Consider the following 11,396-nt stretch of genomic DNA (forward strand, 5'->3'; position numbering starts at 1 on the left):
TTCTGTAATACGATTAATTACATTAAATCCTAGTAAAACTCAAAAACGCGTCAAAGTTTTTCTGAAAATATTTCCATTATTTTGATAAACAAAAAACCAAATTATAAATTCTAAGCACAGGTCACAATGAAAAATATATAATAAAATTATAATCGTTTGGATTAACACCATCATCTGTTCAAGGATGTTGATGACAATATAACACCTCTAAATACGTGAAACATATTTTTCAAATTTCTTCATTTCGTCTTAACGTCTATATGTTTTTCATTTAAAAAAATTATAAGAAAAAACCGAATCCAAACAAAACCAGAATTACCCAAATGATGATAATTATGATAATAACTCAAAAGAGATTTACCACAGACCTACTACCTACAAGCACATAGACAGGCAGATAAAATGAAAATGTAAATCTTATGAAATACTTTATAGTGGCAGAAAGAAAGAAATATAAAAGAAAAACACTAAAGCTAATGACTACTGTTAACACAGTCCTTTGAAGTTTTGTTGCAATATCCTTGCACACGCACACAAACACTTAAGTATGCACAGTGCTGAACTCTTAAAACTGCCCTCATAAGCCCAGGACATTTAAAATTTCAGTCATAAGCTTTGACAGGGATCAGGTGTATGTCGCATGTATAAGAAAAACATTAAACAAGCTTAACACAGTTAAAGCAAAATATGAGAAAAATTACAAGGAAACTCTTAAACGAAGCAAAAGAAACAATTTTATATAATTTTAAGATTTTTATTTCTTCGAAGAAATGATGAAAAATGTGACAATAGCTGGAGGTTGTAAGACAAACATAAAAAAATATGGAAACTATGCATACTTATACACAATCGTGAAGAGGGTGGTTGGGGTGCCAACGCTATTTATGATGACAATTTCAATGGTTAGACTGAAAGGTTAAGTCATATATTTTTAGGGGAGGATATTTTCGTTTTATTACAGCAGATACTAGAAAAAAAATTAAACCAAAATGAAATATAAATAATGACTTTTTGGGTTTAGTTTATAAGAAGAACAATGGGATATAGAGGTGTTATAACCATGATATTATAGAAAAGTGCATCATGGGCAGTGGTGTAGCATAGAGGGGACACTATACAAAATTTTAATTGGTGAATTTCCTATGAATCTAAATTACATACAAAAACCACAAAACTTATTAAGTAATTAAAAAAAATTGAATATTGGGTGTATAACTTAAAAATGCGGGATTTTTTCATATTTGTATCTTTTATTTTGTAACATTTGCACAATATAAATTCATTCAAAGTATTGGCCATTGTTAGCTATGACCTTTTACCATCTTTCTGGCTGCATATGGATTCCAAGCCAAAATAACTGCTCATCTTTTGAGGCGAAGAACGATTCAACCCAATTTCGGATACTGTGTTCTGAAGTAAAGAATATATATAATCCATTGATATACCTAACATAGAAAATTCTAAAAAAAGTATGTTGCCTACCTGACAGAATTTTTATGAATGTAAATAACAGTGATAAGTAAATTCTCTGCGAGTTGTTAAGTTTTTCCTAAATTATTTACCACGTAAAAAACATAAGGGAGACATATTATATATTAATGGATAGAGGATTTTGTCTACTTTTCAAAAATGTATATATCTTTTGACAATTGAAAAACTCATTGAATACTTTTTTGAAAAATATGACAAAAAGTGGATTTTATTGAATATTTGCATAGATACATTTTTCAAATTGAAATTAAATTTTTATTTATGAATAGTTTTTATTGAAATTTCACAGTTATACAGAATTTTCTATTTAAAATGAAAAAATAAAAACAAGTTTTGAAATTTATTTACAGCAATCCCGCAATTTCACAAAAAGTGTTGAAAAATCCCAAAAATGGGAATTTTTAGTTTTTTTTGGCTATAATGGCTTAACTAAATAATTAAAAACATATTTTGCCATCTAAAATCGGTTACTATATTTTTATATCGAATATTCAATTTGAGAATTTTTGCCCTAAATTTAAATTTTACATAAAAAATAAACGTTTTTAAATGGATCCCCTGGTCACCTCGGTATCAAAAATTATCAATTTTTTTTTAATTTAAAATATTTGATTGAAAGTTAGCTTTTCAGAAAGTATAAATTCCTTATTAGAAATTCCTCTTAGGAATTTTTTGCGATAACTTAAAAAGAAAAAAAGTAGTTTTTTCCAAAAAAATTTGCGAAAACTAGCTTTTTTAAAGTTTGCATATGCATATAACTTTGGACTTAGTCATTACTTTTAAAAAATTTTTACATGTATTGTTACTCCAATAAAGGAAAATTTGAAAAAATCGTGAAATATTTGAATCCGCTGTTATCAAAAAACTGAAGTAGGGTGGGTAAAAATGTTGAAAATTTAATTTTCAAATGCGAATATCTCCTAAGCCATAATATAATCTCGATGAAGAGATTCTATGTGCGTAATTTTTTTGAAATCCGAACACAAACCAAGAAATACGATCGTTTTTAAAATGTAACATACCCCCAATGGTGAGCCCATGATGTCCAAGTTCAAAACTTAAACTCTATAGCACTTCCTTTTTGTTCATTTGAAATTTCATTCAAATCGGACTTACCGTTTAGAAGTTAAATATTTATTTCCCTCTATTTTGTTTTCTATACCACTGTGCGCTGCTGAAAATTTAGAGGCCAAAGACAGAGCTCGGAAAATGAAGTCAAGTTTTATAAAAAAAAAATATACCTGCTGCATAATAGACAACAAAACGCGTGTTCTGGAAAATTTTTCGCAGCTTCCGGGACAATGTTTATACCCTACACCACCATAGTGGGGAGGGTATAATGCGTTTGTGCAGATGTTTGTAACGCCCAAAAATATTAGTCTAACACCCACCTTAAAGTATACCGATCGACTTAGAATCACTTTCTGAGTCAATTAAACGATGTCCGTCCGTCCGTCTGGTCGGCTGGCTGGCTGTCCATGTAAACCTTGTACATATTACTTTTTCGGCTCAAGGACCAAGCCTATTGAAACTGGCTGATATCGGTCCATTATTTCACATAGCCCCCATACAAATGTCCTCCCGAAATTGGACTTTATCGGTCATACATGTTTAATTTATATATGTATCTCCACAAATTCCGCTCCAAATAAGTTTTATATACACAAAATTCATGTCACCAAATTTTGTTACGATCGGTCCATAATTAGTCATAGCTCCCATATAGACCCGCTTCCGAAAATCACTTTAACGTGCATAAATCGCTTAAAAATGTTGGTACACACACAAAATTCAACATACTTAACTTTAATATAGACATAAATCACACGACCTAATTTCATGGTGATGGGTCCATAATTGGTCATAGCCCCCATATAAGTCCCACTTCCGAAAATCACTCAAAAATATAAATTATTGAAATTTTAAAAGAAAAATGTTTTTGATCTTTTACTTAGTGTAGGGTATTATATGGTCGGGCTTGACCGACCATACTTCCTTACTTGTTTTATGTTGCTGATGCTCGAGGGAATGTTGTAGAAAAGTTTAGAACCCAAAAGCAGAAAATGTTTTCAAACACTATGTCACTATGGTAAGCAAAAAAAGTAATGTGGTATTTGTACCAAAATAGGCAAACGGCCCGGAGCTAAAGTCAGTGAAGAGATATTGGGCTCTTGTTAAAAGACACAAAAGTGGTGTCCAAAAGTGTGGTAGATTTTAAAAACCTTAATGGAAGGTTTTCCGGAAAAGGTTCATAAATTCATCGCTAGTGATTAAAACCATAAAAATAAAATTTTTTGTAAATTGTAATAATAATTTCAATCAAATAAAAAAAATCAAAACTGTGAGGAAAAAAAAACAAAAATGTAAAATTTTTGACCTGGATGCACTCCTTTTTTATATGAATCTAAATTTTTCTAACATTTTTTTTGAGGATTGATAAATGGTTGACCCTACACCCATATAACCCCTATATCAGAAAAATATTTTATTGTCAATAAGTAATTTATTTATAATGATATTAGGTCTGTTCATTTACTTTTCCAGTAATAGAGAGAATAGAGAGAATAATATCAAAATTTACAAAATTATTCTCTTAAGTTATCAAAAATAGTAAAAAGTAAATGAACGCTTTTCCAGTAACAATTGTTTTATACACACAATTTTCTTATTTTATTCCTTTTAAAATGTATAAATACTCACATTTTCCTCAATTTTATTGAAAATTTTTTTTTCCATTTTTTCACCACAAAAATAAAATTGTAAATATATAAACAATAACACAAAACATTGAAATATAAACTGCTAACTATTTAGTGATTTGACGTTTGACGATTTCATTTGTAAATTTAAGATCAATTTGTTGTAGATACAAATAAGAATGAACTATTTTTCTGGTAGGTGTTGCAGAGTAGGGGTGAGAAATACATTAAGATTTCTCAAGGTAACTTAAATAGCATATACACCATTCGAAAGTTTCATCTTTCTAAATTCGCTGAGAAACTAAAAATCAGTTGATATTCAACTAAGCTGCTGGCTTATAAGCAGGGGCAAATCACCGCATTCGTGAGCTATCGTATCGAAAAATATTTTCGATATCGAATTTCTTGTTCGATATCGAATACCATAATCGCAAATAACAAAATTACGATGCATTTCATTCGATATGAATGCGGTAATTCGGCCCAGAGCTTCGAATTAATTCTTTTTTAAATATAATTCTTAATCTTAATCGTTAAATTAATTCATAATGTAATTAACTTGTAAAAAATTCATAAAATTTGTGTTAATTCAAATCTAATCAAAATCTAATTGAAGAAAAATGTAATCATTCAAAACATGTTTAAAGTTATTTTAATGATTCCAAAAGGAATTGATTCTCAAATTTGAAGGACAAATGAATTAAGTCTATGAATTAATTCATAGTGAATTCATTACCGGAATGGTCAAGAGATACAGTTTAATTTGAGTTCGAAAATGGAATTAAGAATTAATTCTATCTAGGTAAAATTTTCTGGAAATAGGTCAATTTTGTAAATGACTTAATAGTTTTACAAAATTCATCAGTATTTTTAGTAAAATAAATATAAATAAAACTAAGACAAGAAATTCTTTGAGACAAAAACCCTTGGAGAATTTTTATTTTTAAAATAGTATTTCAAAAATAGTATTTATGTGAATATTATTAAAAAGTTAATAACAAAAACACAGTACTGAATAATATTAATGTACGTAAATAAATACTGTTAATTTATCTTTGTTAAATTCGATGTTTTTAGTGTATTATTGATGCACTTTATTTAAAGAAATAAAATTTTTATTAAAAAAAAATTAATTAAATGAATACAACATGATTTTAAGTCTTGACGATTTTATAACGATTTGTTTTAATTTTTGTGACGAATTTTACGATTTTTTTTCATAATATTGACGATTTTTTCCAAAAAAAGCCTAACAGCACTGTGTAGTAGTTTGCAACGAGAGAACACTCTCTAAAATTTATAGGCTCTTGATTTTTTCTCTACTTGCAAGTTTTTTGAATTAATGATCGCTTTTCCAGTATCAATTGTTACTAACTAGTAACAACTTTTAGTTATTGAACAGAGCTACTAACTTAAATTTATTAAATTCAGTACAGTTCGAAAAAATTTTTCAGATTCAAGAAAAATGTGAAAAGTATAAATGAAAATACTGGAATTTTTTTTAGTCAGCCTCTACGCTTTCCCTACGCTTGTTATCGACACTAATTCTTGTTTCTAGTTCTTTATTATAAATAAGTATAAAAAGTCCTAACTAGGCCGTTAAAAGTTATTCTTGGTCCCAGTTATTATCGTAATTAGATGTGAAATTAGAAATTAGATGTGTTATATAATATTTCCTAAGTGGTAATGTTTTTCTATTAACTCTATATTTCTAGATGACTTCGGACCACATTGTAAATTTTATGCTAAAACAACTTTTATATATTGTTGATCGTCTCAGCTAGAAACTTTGTATATTCGTGAACATTTTTTACTTTTGCTAAATTACAGAGGCCAAGAAAGAAGAGAAATTGAGGCACATTTGAGCTCAGAATAAAATATTGACAGCGCAATGCAGTATAAAATATTTGAAACTCCTCACAGCATTAATATATATAATTACTTACTTTGCTTAGAGCTAGAGAGAAATCCTGGAGATACCAGTCTTAAAAATAAATGAATAAAAGACTATAATAAATTCGGTTTAATTGAAACATTTAGCAATGAAAAAAATTCTAAAGAATTCGAATATAGATACCCCCCAAACTAAACACCCCTTTGTATTGAAATTTCTAACCTACACCCCTGCCTAAGTGTGAACAATTTTTAAGTGGCCGGAGTATATAAATTCATGGATTTCTTTATATGTCTCATTTTAAGTGTCATTTAATCCGTGGCGTTAGTTCTGCTCATAAGGTGGTGAATACCTAAAAAGGTAACAATAATAACCATCATCGTCAACGTAATATATTCTATAAACTACATGAGTAAGTGCAGCACAATATACATAAAAACAACCCAAAATTTCATTATTCTCTGTTTTTCGATAGAAGTGAAAACACACTTCTATTACAAGTTAATGTTTGTATAAGTGTATGTTAGCAATAATAGCATTTAGATTGTCTAATATAATGCAAAATGACTTTTAAGGGATCAGGTTTCGCACAAAATAGAACAACAAAAAAAAAAGAGCATGATTCGCAAACTAATAGCAATATTAAATTTCATTACACATATTTAAATGCAAACATTTTTGCATGGAACAGTGGAATGTGTTGTATTGCTTTTGAAGAAAATTGAATAATGAATAAAATTGTAATAAATAATAAACAGTATTAATTATGTGTATTCACTAAAAACTAATATTTTATATTTTATAATCTTGAACTAAGTAGATAGTGTCATTTAATCAAATTTAGATGCGGTGTGGTTAAAGTACTTGCCTACAAATTCAAGCACCCCAGGTTCGATCCCTGAAAGAGGACAAAAAATATTCATCATGGTTTTCGAGTTTTTAAAAATTCCATCTAAGAAGACCCTTGACCAATTAGAAAAGAAGATAATATCATTGCAAAAGTCAGTCAAGCCTCCACCTTCCACTGGAAAAAGTAAGAATCAAAAATTAGCAAGGTTTCACATCACTATACCAAATACACTGAGGGCGTTGTTTCTAGGCAACGACGGATGGCAGTCCCATTATCCTAGACCAGATATTGTAGAACAATCATCTACTTAGCTGGAACAATATTCGATTAAGGAAACTGATTCAAGATAACAATAAAACTGGATCTAATGGCAACATCTTACATGGAGACGCTCGATACTCCAAAAAAGGAGTGCAATCTTACATGGGAATAATGTGCAAAAATAACTAATCGTATAAGATGGAGATGCTTTGGGGAAGCCAAATGCAACCAAGAGTGATAATGGAGAAAAAAAAGCAAATTTAGAGGATGTCTTTTTTAATCGCTTCCTATATTTACATTTAACTAAACGATAGTGTGTGAGAGGTTCCATAGAAATGTTTTATTTTTTAACTAGCTGACCTGGCAGACGTTGTCCTGTCCAAGTTAAAAAAATGCTTGTGTTCGATTTATGAATTTGTGAGAAGCGGTTTGAAAAGGGTAAAAATGAGAGACAAAGAACCTTTCTTTGTCAGAAATATGAGTGATCACAGATCGATCTGCTTTTCTTGATTAAACGCTTATTGGCCAAGTTATTAGCGAATTTAGATATTTTGAGTTTCTTTTATAAAATATCGATTTTTGTTAAGAAATATGAGTGATCACAGATCGAGCTCTTTTTCTTGATTAAACGCATATTGGCCAAGTTATAAGAGAATTACCATATTTTTAGTTTTTATATAAAAAAATTGATTTTTGTTAAGAAATATGAGTGATCACAAATCGAGCCCTTTTTCTCGATTAAATGCTTATTGGACAAGTTACAGTTAATTTAGATATTTTGAGTTTTTATATAATAAAATCTATTTTTTGTCTGAAATATGAGTGATCACAGATCGAGCTCCTTATTATAATTCAACGCTTATTGGCCAATTTATTAGCGATTTTAGATATTATGAGTTTTTATATAAAAAAATCGATTTTTGTCAACAACATGAATGATCACAGATCGAGCTTCTTTTCTTTATTAAACGCTCATTGGAAAAGTTATTTTCGATTTAAGCTATTGTGAGTTTTTATATAAGTAATCTAATTTTGGTCTGTAATATGATTGATCACAGACCGATGTGTTTTGCAGATGTATTTAATAAGTGGGCGTATTAGTGGACGTGGACAATTTTTATTTATGTAAAAACTTTTGCGGACTATGTATTGCGAACATTAAAAAAAAATTGTTAAATGGGTCCAGGCCTCCTGCGATTTTAGATATATCGAATAAAAATTGTCGTGGTCAAGTTCTCTTTTAGGATTACCGTCATCATTTAAACAAAAAATTAACCAAATCGATGAAGCCGTTTTCAGATTTTAGATTAATCAAAAAAAAGTGGGCGTGGTCAATTTCTAATTCCGTTAAAAACTATGTTGGGCTATTACCAACATTTTAAAAAAAAATTGTGTATATCGGTCCGGCCGTTCTCTACTGATGCAATTACCAACGAACGACATTTGATTTTTATTTATATAGAAGATAGGCCCATCGATGCCATTATATATGGAATATTACATCGCGTAAATGTCCGCAGTGCCATCCCTAGCTGGCGCTCATTGGAAATGTCCAACTTTCCATTACTCAGGCGCATAAATCAGGCTGAATTCAACAGATGGCATGGGCTATGTTGGCTTTGAGTACCGCTGTGGTTTGTGGCTTATTCGCATAGACCTGCGATTTAAGAAACCCCCACAAGGAAAAGTCTAAACGGCCTATTTACATCACATCCACTCAAATTACTAATGCAGAATATTCAATTTGGCATGAGCTTTCGTTTGTGTCTAAATCATCATATTCAGACCAAAAGAAGTTGTTAAACATCGATCTCTAGCATTTGCCGTTGAGTGTGGAGGCCAGGCCAACTTTATTCTCAAAACATATGGACGATTGAAGCCGCCGGCCCAAAATCCACACCAAATAGTGACTTCTTCTGATTCATGTGGATTGATATCGTCCAAAAAATTCGAGAATTTTGAAATGGGAACATGATTTTTTAAATAAAATTGGGGTCAGTTTGAAACAATTCCGCAACCCTTGCAATTGTGTTTTCAAATGTTTTTGAATGCTTTATCCACTCATAATGACTTGGCAAAATAAACTGAATAAATTACAGCCAATACGACAGATGTAGTTTCAAAAATATGGCAGCTACCAACTATCAAAGTTCGGAAGTCCCTATTGGACGACCATTTAGTAACTGATTTTAGCACGCCTTTTTGTTGAATAAGTTTTCAGTCAAGCTTTCTTGTGAATAAGCTTAAAATCAAAACAATTGCATTTTTGTTTTAATCAAAATTAGTTTATTATGAAAAATAATACATTCCAAGGATTTTTGTGCAGTTTAGTCTACTAACCAAATCTTCGTATAGTATAAATTTCTTTAAATTGAAAAATTTTGAGTAATTTTTCTGACCAAACAATCGATATTGAATGCGTGAAAGTCTATTAAAAAAACTGTGGTTTACAATATTTTAAAATGAATGTATTTATCTAACCATAGCACCCCGATGGCAAAGATTTGCAAAAAAACATAAATGATGACTTCAAAAAATATAATTGTTTAGCAAAATGCCAATGGATGCCAACAGACTATGTTTTAAAGACTATAGAAAAGGTGGTTAGTAAAGAGACCACCAAACCGTAAAGAGTTAGAATATAAATATCACTTCATCCAAGTACACCATTCAGCTATTTTGTAATCAATTCTAAAATAATCATCGCAATTCTGATCTACTGTAAATTATTTAGAAACAAAAAAAATTTTGCTTTTGTTGATTTTTATCAGAATTATTATATTTGTTTTTGTATTACAGACATGTTTGTGAATAATACTACAATATGAAAGTTTTTTGTCTACCTTTTTTTTTTGCAAACCAAAATATTTAAGCAAATGTATATATTTACATTAGAATGGCTCTTATTTTGAACTTTTTGGATTTTCGACGAAATACTGAAAATTTGAGCAAATAACGTTTAGATGATGCACGAGTTTTGGATCAAAGTAAACGGTTGTATTTATGGCCTAGCGTAGCGAGTAACTTAAATTGGCGTATTACGAGGAAATTTAGTGATTGGTCACAAATTTGTTGAAATTTACTATTGACCAAAACTCAAAACTTTAAATAAATTCTGCAACCTCTAAACATTATTCGATTTCGCTCAAATTTTTAGTAGTTGCTTTCAAGATGACGCAGAAAATCCAATAATTACAAAATAAAGGCCAACCTAATATACATATATGAATATTTCTAGGTAATACCATAAATGCATGTAAAAACTATACTTTTATTTCATAGTTTTACACATAGAATATTATATTTTTCCATAATCGCATTATATACGGCATGTACTTGAATACAATGGAAAACTAAATAGAAAAAAAACTTTATTACAGTTTGTAGTTGCTGCTGGTTTTATTTCATTTTGTGGTTATTTTTATAATAAAAACTATGAATTTATTTGTAAAAATTTACCTGATTGTATTTTATTTTAGCATTTTTTTAGCTTTTGTTAAAAACTTTACTTAACGTAGTATGTATTGTTATATAAGTTGTACGATGTATGTAGGAGGGGTGTAAAAAATGTTTATTGTAAAATACTTGAAAGTTTACACGCATACTTAAATGACTAACAATCTACAATATTATTTGTTGTAGTTTTAAATGGCATTTGCATTTTAGAAATAAAAACACTATAAATTTAAGAATTTTATTTTTTACTCTTTTATTTATTAAAGTTTACGAGGATTTAATAATTGAATTTATTGGAATTGTGGTGAAAGTAAAAATAACAATACGAAAGGATTTACTAACGAGCTATGTGTGCATTGCTTATTACAAATGATATAACGTCATTAAACTGAAAAATCCGTAATATTAAACAACATTTATTCATGTATTTTTATAAAATTTCACAATGATTTCAGAATTTAGGTCCACTGTTTATTGTCTTTGAATCATACTCAATTATAGAAACTCTCACTCTATCACAGACCGAGACTTTTTCTACAAAACAACTTTTTTTTATAGGCTGATACTTTTGCTATAGAAAAACTCACTCTGTTACAGACCGAGACTTTTTCTATAGAAAAACTCAGTCTGTTACAGACCGAGACTTTTTCTATAGAAAAACTCAGTCTATTACAGACCGAGACTTTTTCTATTGAAAAACTCAGTCTGTTACAGACCGAGACATTTTCTATAGAAAAACTCAGTC

Source organism: Calliphora vicina, chromosome 2 (genome assembly GCF_958450345.1).
Source record: "Calliphora vicina chromosome 2, idCalVici1.1, whole genome shotgun sequence".
In the NCBI taxonomy this organism is placed as follows: Eukaryota; Metazoa; Arthropoda; class Insecta; order Diptera; family Calliphoridae; genus Calliphora; species Calliphora vicina.